Source organism: Lemur catta, chromosome 8 (genome assembly GCF_020740605.2).
Source record: "Lemur catta isolate mLemCat1 chromosome 8, mLemCat1.pri, whole genome shotgun sequence".
NCBI lineage: Eukaryota > Metazoa > Chordata > Mammalia > Primates > Lemuridae > Lemur > Lemur catta.
Genome location: NC_059135.1, coordinates 46,520,949 through 46,531,123, shown reverse-complemented (window position 1 = coordinate 46,531,123; position 10,175 = coordinate 46,520,949). Strand labels below are relative to the sequence as shown.

Here is a 10,175-nt window from a genome sequence, read left to right as displayed (position 1 = left end):
TTTGTGTTTTCATTTTCGGTGGTGTAATTTTAGAAGAGTTACCAGCAAAGACCAAGAGATTGCCAAAATTAAAAATTAAAATACCTATTGATTTTGCATGCTTGAACCTATGTTTAGATTGAGAACTTGTATATAGCAAATCACATATGGATCAAATTGAGGTATAAAATGATAACATTTTATATTATAAAAGAAAACTTGTACTATATGTCTTATTCAAGTAATAATAGTGTGGACACCATTGAATTACGTATGAAAACTTCCATGGACAATAATAATGCACAACTGATCAGTGATTATCAGTTGGGGGGGTTGGGCACTTGTATCAGAATTGGCTAAAAAACTTTAAAAACCATGTATGTTCCCTTGCCACCATCTCCATCCTGTAATTATTACATTTGGAAACCTGGCTCTCCAGACTTGGGCGTGGAGTGGATGGAGAGGATAGGAATGTGTGATTCCAGGACTTTTCAGGGTGCTGTAAAGTGCTGGTGCATATAGGACCTTCAAAAATCACACCCCTCACCCCCAGGTATATACTCAATTTGAGTTAATTCTTAGACTCCTGAAATCACTAAAATGGTTACTGGCTGTAACACAGGATAGTGGGCTTACACTGGACTGCAGTTATCAGGTAGTAGAAGCAAATCTAAGAGCTAGGTGAGTGGAGGTGAATTCTTTGTTCAATCAATTCTTGTTAAGTATGAAGGAAAAGAGTCCAGGTATAAGATCAAAACCAGACCAGCCTACCTCATGTCTGATTTATAGAATATGAAAAACTTGCTGGGCAGAGTGGCTCACACCTGTAATCCTAGCACTCTGGGAGTCCAAGATAGGAGGATCGCTTAAGGTCAGGAGTTCAAGATCAGCCTGAGCAAGAGTGAGACCCCCTCATCTCTACTAATAGAGAAAAAATTAACTGGGTGTGTTGGTATGTGCTTGTAGTCCCAGCTACTGGGAGGCTGAGGCAGGAGGATCACTTGAGCCCAGGAGTTTGAGGTTGCTGTGAGCTAGGCTGATGCCCTGGCACACTAGCCTGAGTGACAGAGAGAGACTCTGTCTCAAACAAGAAAATAAAAACAAAAGCAAACTCCAACCTCCACAAACCTTTATTTACCAGTTTTTCATGTGCCTAGAACCTCACCATTAGAGAGTCATTCTTTGGCTTAAAATATAGTCATCTCCATATTCATCCAAGAGATTAATATCCAGAATATTCAAGGAACTCAAGCAATTCAATAGCAAAAAGCTAATTGATTTAAAAATGGGCAAATGATCAGAATAGACATTTCTCAAAAGAAGACATACAAATGGCCAAAAAATATATGAGAAAATGCTCACTATCATTAATCAGGGAAATGCAGATCAAAACTACAATGAAGTATTTCCTCATCCCAGTTAGAATGGCTATTATCAAAAAGATAACAAGGGATGCTAGTGAAGATGCAGAGAAAGGGGAACAAACACACCATGTACGCATGTATACTGTTGATGGTCATGTAAATTAGGACAGTCATTATGGAAAACAGTATGGATGTTCCTCAAAAAACTAAAAACTGAACTACCCTAGAATCCAGCAATCCTACTACTGGGTCTATATCCAAAGGAATGGAAATCAGTATGTTGAAGAGATATCTGCACTCTCGTGTCTATTGCAGCATTATTCATAATAACCAAGATACGGATTCAACCTAAGCATCCATCAACAGATGAATGGATAAATAAAATGTGGCATATATAAACAGGGAATACTGCTCAGCCATAAGATAAATGCCGTATGTTCTGACTCATACGTGGAAACTAAAAAAGTTAATACGAAGTAGGAGTGTAGTAGTAGTTACTAAAGGTTGGAAAGGGTAGGGAAGGATGAGGAGAGGATGCTTAACATATAAAACTACAGCTAGATAGTAGAAATAAATTCTAGTGCTTTTTATAGCACTGTAGGGTGAATATAGTTTATTGTATATTTTCAAATACCTAGGAAAGAGGATTTGGAATATTATCAACACAACGAAATGATAAATGTTTGAGGTGATGGATATGCTAATTAATCATCATGCATTGTATACATGTTTCAAAATAACACGCTATACCCCATATAGTACATATAGTGCTGGTGCATATATAGGGCCTTCAAAATCACCCCCAGCCCTAGGTGTATACTCAGTTTAAGTTAATTCTTGGACTATTGTATCAATTAAAAATTATATCAATTATTGTATCAGTTTTAAAAAAATATGAGATAAAAAATAAAGCCTTTTTATAGAAATGAAAAACAATATATGGTCATCTTCCAAAATCATTTCTTTTTAGTGCTGATATTATAAGAATTAGTAACACATTGAGTTTTATCAGTGACTACACAGTATAGCTTATTGCTCATAAAAATCGCTGCTTCTCTTGCACCTGACTGAAGCCAGTAGTTGGGTAAATGAGGATTTCAGTAAGGAAAAGTGAACAGAAGTTCAGAGCGCCCTAGCTACTGCTTTAAGAGGACAGGCCCTTCAAGGCACTAATTGCCCCGTGGCTATACCATCCCAGAGAACAGAAATCAGCACTCTTATTTCCAACCTGAATTTGCAAAAGAATCCCATGAGGATCTTCCTAAAATGTAGACTGATTCTACAGAGCTTGGGCAGGAAAGTGTGCCTTTCTAACAAGCTCCCAGGTAATGTCTATGTTGCTCTTATGGAGGAACAAACTTAATCGTCTTCATCTGTCTGTAGCAGGCCCTATAACCTTGCACCCAAGGGTCTTTTAACACGTTAACTGCCATGTTGTATTTAACTCATGCTAGTTTTGAGCCCAGGACCTTGTTAAGCATATGTAACTCACATCTCTTCACCTTGGGAGCCGAGAAAACTGTTTTTCAAGTTGCATAGAACTCACTTGCAGAAAACAATAAAAAATAACAAATTTTTCATTAAATTAGAAAGGATCGTTTTGTTTTTGAAGTTTTTATTCTATTTTCATAATAAAACACTGTGGCCCCAAGGAAAAAATATTTTTTTTTCTAGTGTGACTGTGTTAAACCAAAAGTTCTAGCACTTGAGTGAGAATTGAGATCACCTGGAGAGCTTACTAAAACAAAGATTACTGGGCCCTCTCTCAGAGATGCTGATTTTCAGCAGGTGAGGGCCACAAGTTTGCATTTCTAACTGCTGATGGTAGGGGCAGCCTTGGAGGAGCAATGCTTTGGACAGTACATCCCCAAGCCAGATGAGCAACTACAGAGCACCTGATGCCCCAACAAATGCTTGAGTTCTAACTTGTGGGTGTTTCGTGACATGCTGCAAAGGTGAGCCCAGTATTTTCCTTCTGGTTTTCCTAAGTTGCCGTCAGACGGGTATGGTGCCAATGTCGTAACAAGATTTGAGGGAGGCACATCTCACACATATGCATGAACACCCAGCCAATCATGCTTATGAACCACAAAAGAATTGGTAGGTGTCTTCATTTTGCCAAAAAATATCCAGGGGATCGCATCACTCAAGCTGTCAAGATGTCTTCCTTGTCTTTGTAAGCTTAGCCATACACAGGAAGATCAAGCTTTGTATTGCTTGCTTGTATGTTATCAGGAAGATAAAAGAAATTCAGCAGGCACTGGACCTCAGAATCATTTAAATCATAATTTCCTGGCTGTGGTGGGTCGCATTGTTTGAAATCCACAACTTAAGGACGTTTAGCCAGAGTTAGCAATGATACTGTTTTAGATGTTGCAGGCTTTTTGTTGGCAAAACCTTTTCAAAACTTTGATAGAAATATTTTAAGAACTTGGAAATATATTGAAAAAACATCCATAGGCAACTTGGGAAAACTTCTGAAAGTTCTTATCTCCTTAGAGCAATGCTTATTCCATTCTTAAGGATAAAGATGGGACTAACTATAGATTTAAACTTCAAATAAGTTGAGGAGAATGAAAATTTCAGTTTATTATTGCAACAGCTTAAAATATAAAAACTCAAGATGTTTGTTTCCAACTAGCGGTTACCTTTTTATTTTAATCAATTCCCTCTTCTTCAATGTCTTTGAATGTATTATTATCATTATTATGAGAAAATGTGGTTATAGTTCCTTGACCTTCACATAGCAGTGTTTGAGAACAATCCCTTCAGTTTGAGGATTACCAAAATTTATTTTGTCTCAAAGATTAAATACGTTAAGTATTATGTTTAAAAATATTAAAACATTAAATATGGAATTTTTTTTCATTCTTAAAGTCAATTTTTCTCCTTTCATTAATATATAGCTATTGTATTTGAGCTCTGTGATTTATAAAATTTCTCTCAGTGGACATGTATTTAACAACATTAGCTTCCTCCTTGGAGATTTGTGAAAGAACTAATAAATATAAAGTATTCCATGCCACTACTGGATGTTACAACTGGAAATAGCTAAGCGACCTTAGTTTTATAACAACATAACAACTTGTACTACATAAAAGCTACCATAATAGGATTCACCAAATATTGCTTGTTAGAGGCTGGTCTACTTAGCAATGTTATTCTGAACAGATCATAGCCAAAGCACGTTTCTTTTCCTGCCATACTATAGAAACCTCTAGGTTATCTACTATAGTAGATTAATTTCTTAGATAACTTTCCATGTTAACAGTTCAGTTACGTTACACATTGTGTGTCACGAAAAAAGATTTTTTAAGTGGGAAACCTCCTACTCATCAACCCACTGAGGCTGATTTCCTTTGTAATATGTTATAAACAGGCTTTTTGCCTAATAGCAATCACCTCAGTCTGTAATTAGGGCATTTCCTTATGTGTGTGATCATTTGATTATATATCTTCCCTGCCTGGAGTTCTGAAGCCCAGGAGCACAAGGACCAAGGCTTCTTATTCTTCATTGCATCTCCAAGGCCCAGCATATTGTCTAATTTGTAGTAGCTCAATAAATACTTATTTGTTATTTACTATTAGAGATTTCTCTATGCTCACATGTTCCATGAATTATATCCCTAGAGAATGTGTATTAATAGTTATTTTGTGCCTCAGTCCCCCACATTTCTTCCTTCAGTTCAAATAAAGGAGAAGTGATTGCTTGGGAACCTCCAAACTGCCATATTCCTTCTGTTTAAATGTGGCTGCTTTGACTTTCTCTGACTTCCCAGCACAGCCTTGAGAACACACAGGCTGCGGCTGCAGGTGCGGCTGCCCCAGGGTTCCCGCGTCGGGGCCTGGGTGCTGCCACCTCACAAAGCTGCCTCCCCTAAGGAGATGGGAGCTGTTGAGCGCTGGCAACTTTCTCCTCCATATCAGGAAACCATACTTTTCAGTCTCCATTCCCCATGAACCCAGCAGCTTCTCTGTAGCTAGGGACTGCTGGAATGTTGTATTTGTCTCATCCTAGTCTACAAATAGGCTCCTGGGAAACAGGGTGGTCATTTTTCTATATTTAGTGTCTAACCTGATGACTGACACATTTTTTTTATGCCCTTAATAAATTCTTGTTGACAAAGCTTATTTGAGGAATATTTTTCTACTTCTGTGACAGGAACTTGGGGCTTTCAGTTTTGTTTCTTCTCCTGGTAAACTTAACCCTCCCAGAGCCTATCCCCAAATGCGCTACCTGGACACACTGTGTCCACTGTTTCTGAAGTCATCTTGTGTGTTGTTCCTTACAGTTCTCAACCCAGCCAGGCCTAAGAATCCTCTCTCTCCCTCTTGTGTCCTGCCTCCCCTTGGTCTGGATCCTCTGCCCAGTGAGCCAGTGTCTCCCACTCCCTGACATCATTTCCTATGGGAGAAGGGAAGGGGATTTTTGACCATAGAAGTGTTAATTCTGTCTTAAAATGGGACATCAGGAAATATATAGAAGTAAATTTATTTCTATATTTAATATTGATGCTATTTCCTTGAGGTTTTAGATATAAAATATATAAGAGTTTTACAAGGTTAAAATAAAAAGATATGTTAACCAGGCCTTACTTCATACTATTAATATCTTGGGCCATCCATACAGTTTCAGACTCTTTTTATTTTTAATAGGATAGCTTTGTTTTAGATCTTACGACCACATCCTCACTCCCCCATTTGCATCTAATCACCTAATTCCTTTCTTCTTATAGTATTTTTTATGGCATAATGCACTTAATTGGATTAATTAAATTGTTAGTTTTATGTTCTGGGAAGAGGAAGAATGATTTGATAGTTCTAATACCGTCAACCTTTTAGCAACATTTTGTTTTTCTAGTTTATGAGAAACAGACAAAATTTGATGAGGTAAAATTATTGATAGTAAGACTTGACATACTAGTGTGACAGTTAACAGCCTGGGCCCTGCACCCCATGCTACCTGTTTAACCTTGGGTAAACTGCTTAACTCTCTGTGGTTTACATTTTTCATCCACATATGCAAATAGCAATAGTACTTATTTCATAGGATTGCTGTAAGGATCAAATGAGATATTGGTTGTAAGAAAAAAATCTCAAACAGCTCCTTAAATTCTTTATTTTCAGAAAAGGAACCCAATGTCTTAGACAATGTGACTTTTTTTTTTAAATTTCAGAATATTACTGGGGTACAAACACTTTGGTTACATAAATTGCCTTTGCACCACCCAAGTAGGAGGTACAAGCATGCCCAACCCCCAGACATCATGGACCGTACCCATTACGTGTGAATTTATCCATCCCCCCCCCATCTCCCACCTACCCGATGCCCTATGAAAGTTACTTCAATATGTGCACATAAGTGATCAATTAGTACCAATTTGATGGTGAGTACATGTGGTGCTTGTTTTTCCATTCTTGTGAAACTTCACTTAGAATAATGGGCTCCAGCTCCATCCAGAATAGTACAAGGGGTATTAGTTCATCCTTTTTAATGGCTGAGTAGTACTCAGTGGTATGTATATACCACATTTTATTAATCCACTCATGTATTGATGGGCACTTGGGTTGTTTCCATGCCTTTGCAATTGTGAATTGTGCTACTGTGAACATCCGAGTGCAGATGTCTTTTTTATAGAATGTCCTTTATTCCTTTGGGTAAATACCCAATACTGGGATTGCTGGATCAAATGGTAGGTCTACTTTAAGTTCTTTGAGGTATCTCCGAACTACTTTCCATAGAGGTTGTACTAGTTTGCAGTCCCACCAGCAGTGTAACAGTGTTCCTATCTCTCTGCATCCATGCCAACATTTGTTGTTTTGGGACTTTTTGATAAAAGCCATTCTCACTGGAGTTAAGTGATATCTCAGTGTGGTTTTGATTTTCATTTCTCTGATGATTAAAGATGTTGAGCATTTTTTCATATGTTTGTTGGCCATTAGTATGTCTTCTTTTGAAGAGTTTGTGTTCATGTTCTTTGCCCACTTTTTAATGGGGTTGTTTGATTTTTTTTCTTATTGATTTTTCTAAGATCTATGTAGATTCTAGTTATCAGGCCTTTATTAGATATGTAGCATGTGAATATTTTTTCCCATTCTGTAGGTTATCTATTTGCTCTTGTGATAGTTTCCTTAGCTATGTAGAAGCTTTTTAATTTGATCAGGTTCCATTTATTTATTTATGTTGTTGCTGTGATTGCCTCTGGGGTCTTCTTCATAAAGTCTTTCCCTAGGCCAATGTCTATAAGAGTTTTGCCAACATTTTCTTCTAGAATTCTTATGGTTTTATGCCTTAGGTTTAAGTCTGTTATCCATTGTAGTTGATTTTTGTGAGAGGTGAGAGGTGCGGATCCTGTTTCAGTCTTCTACATGTGTCTATTCAATTTTCCCAGCACCATTTATTGAATAAGGATTCTTTTCCCCAGTGTATGTTTTTGTCTGCTTTGCCAAAGATCAGATGGCTATATGAGGATGGTTTTATGTCTAGGTTCTCAGTTCTGTTTCATTGGTCTATGTCTCTGTTCTTGTGCCAGTACCATGCTGTTTTAGTTACTATAGCCTTGTAGTATAGCTTGAAGACCAGTAAATTGATGCCTCCCAATTTGTTCTTTTTACTTAAGGTTGCTTTTGCTATATGGAGTCTTCTCTGGTTCCATACAAAGAGTAGAATTACTACACACCAGTATCCCTTATGAATATAGATGGAAAAATTCTCAATAAAATCCTAGCAAACTGAATTTAGGTGCTTATCAAAAAAATAATTCATCATGACCAAGTGGGCTTCACTGCAGAGATGCAGTGATGATGGCTCAACATACACAAATCTATAACTGTAATTCACCACATAAATAGAAGTAAAAACAAAGACCATATGATCCTCTCAATAGATGCAGAAAAAGCATTTGACAAAATTCAGCACGTTTTTATGATAAGAACACCTAACAAAATAGGCATAGACAAGACTTACCTCAAAATGATAAAGGCATATATGACAAACCCACAGCCAACATCATATTTGACAGGGAAAAATTGAAAACATTCCCACTTAGAACTGGAACCAGACAAGGTTGACCCCTATTACCACTTCTATTCAACATAGTGCTGGAAGTCCTAGCCAGAGCAATCAGACAAGAGAAGGAAATCAAGGGTATCCAAATGGGGGCAGAAGAGGTCAAACTGTCATTCTTTGCTGACAATATGATCTTATATCTAGAAAACCCCAAAGATTCTGCCATGAGACTACTGGAATTGATAAACAAATTCAGCAAAGTCTCAGGTTACAAAATCAATGTACACAAATCAGTAGCATTCCTATATGCCAGCCACAGTAAAACTGAGAACCAAATCAAAGACTCCATACCTTTCACAATAGCAACAAAAAAAATAATAAAATACCTAGGAACATATTTAACTAAGGAGGTAAAAGACCTCTACAGGGAGAATTATAAAACACCAAGGAAGGAAATAGCAGAGGACAAAAACAGGTGGAAAACACAGCCATGCTTGTGGATTGGCAGAATCAGCATTGTTAAAATGTCTGTACTACCCAAAGTGATCTACAGATTCAATGTAATCCCTATTAAAATATCAACATCATTTTTCACAGATCTAGCCTAGTTCTTTTACTTTCTTTAATCTCATGATTAACTGAAACTATTACACCTTGTCATAGCTGGCTTATTTCTTTATTTGGCATAAGCATTTCTAACCATAGATCAACTTAAAAAAAACAAAACAAAACTGCAAAAGATGGAAGATTAAAGCAGTCGGGTAACTTGTGTCTCTTTGTCATGATGTTGCAGAAGCAGCATGCCTCTGCCTGAATCCTGGAACACGTTCTTGTAGTAACTTTGTGAAACTGCCTTGTATTTGGCAAATGTTTGAAGAAATCTTTTCATCACTGTTAAATCCTAAATATGTTTAGCCCTTTTGAGGATAGATTCCTGGACCATATATAATGAACCTATCCCTGGGTCTCAAGCATGCTACTTTTCTTTTTCTACTAGTTCTAAGTTTATCACTGCTGGTTTTATAACTGTGCTCTCAATAGTTGACATCAAGCCTTCAAAACTTAGTTCTAGGAATAGGCAGCAGGAAGAATAAGGCAATAAAAGTCTTCCTGTTTTTTGATCATTACTTTATATTTTGCATAATTTTGTTCTTTAATATCTAGGTTCACCATTTACAGCAGATATTTATTTCATAAATGTTTCTTAGTTTCCTCATATGTAGTTTTTGGGATTTAGTTTTCAGAGATCATTTGGATAAACAAAGGTAAGAAGGTAGGGTAGCTACACTTTAAGGTAAATCATTGGAAATGTTATTCACTCTTAAAATACATCATTCAGTTGTTTCTGCTTTTAGAGAAAATTTTTTTCTCTGAAAATGTCTCTTGATTTTTTTTTTTAGGTATCCACATTTCTAATTAACATAGATATTCTTTGTATCTTGATTTCCTTAATTAAAACACACTCATACAAAACTCCTTTCAGTCAAATTGAAACAATTACTTTACTGTATGTGGCCTATAGTGTCTTTAAAAAGGGGAATTCATTTATCTTTCCTGAGGGGTAAACTGGTAGTAGGCTTTTTTTTTTTTTTTTTCTTGCACAGGCGGTCTTAGGAGCCTCATGAGCCATAAGAAAGCAGAGGCAGGTAATGGTTATATATATTAAGAATGGGAACCCTCTTCAGGACTCCACTAGGAGCTCTTGTTAAAAGGTCACTCCTTAACTCCTACAGCAGCCATCCATCCAGATGAAGAAGGAACGTAACCATAGGGAGTAACCAAGGCACACCAGGTCACTGTCTTGACTGTAGCACTGTATGTCA

General features: G+C 37.0%; 1 non-coding gene across 1 annotated transcript; it reads right to left on the bottom strand.

Moving 5' to 3' along the window:
- Nucleotides 1–3,336: 3,336 nt before the first annotated feature.
- LOC123644271 lies at nt 3,337–3,441 on the bottom strand. Its single transcript, XR_006737086.1, has one exon. It is a non-coding gene; the product is annotated as a small nucleolar RNA U13 (small nucleolar RNA).
- Nucleotides 3,442–10,175: the final 6,734 nt, after the last annotated feature.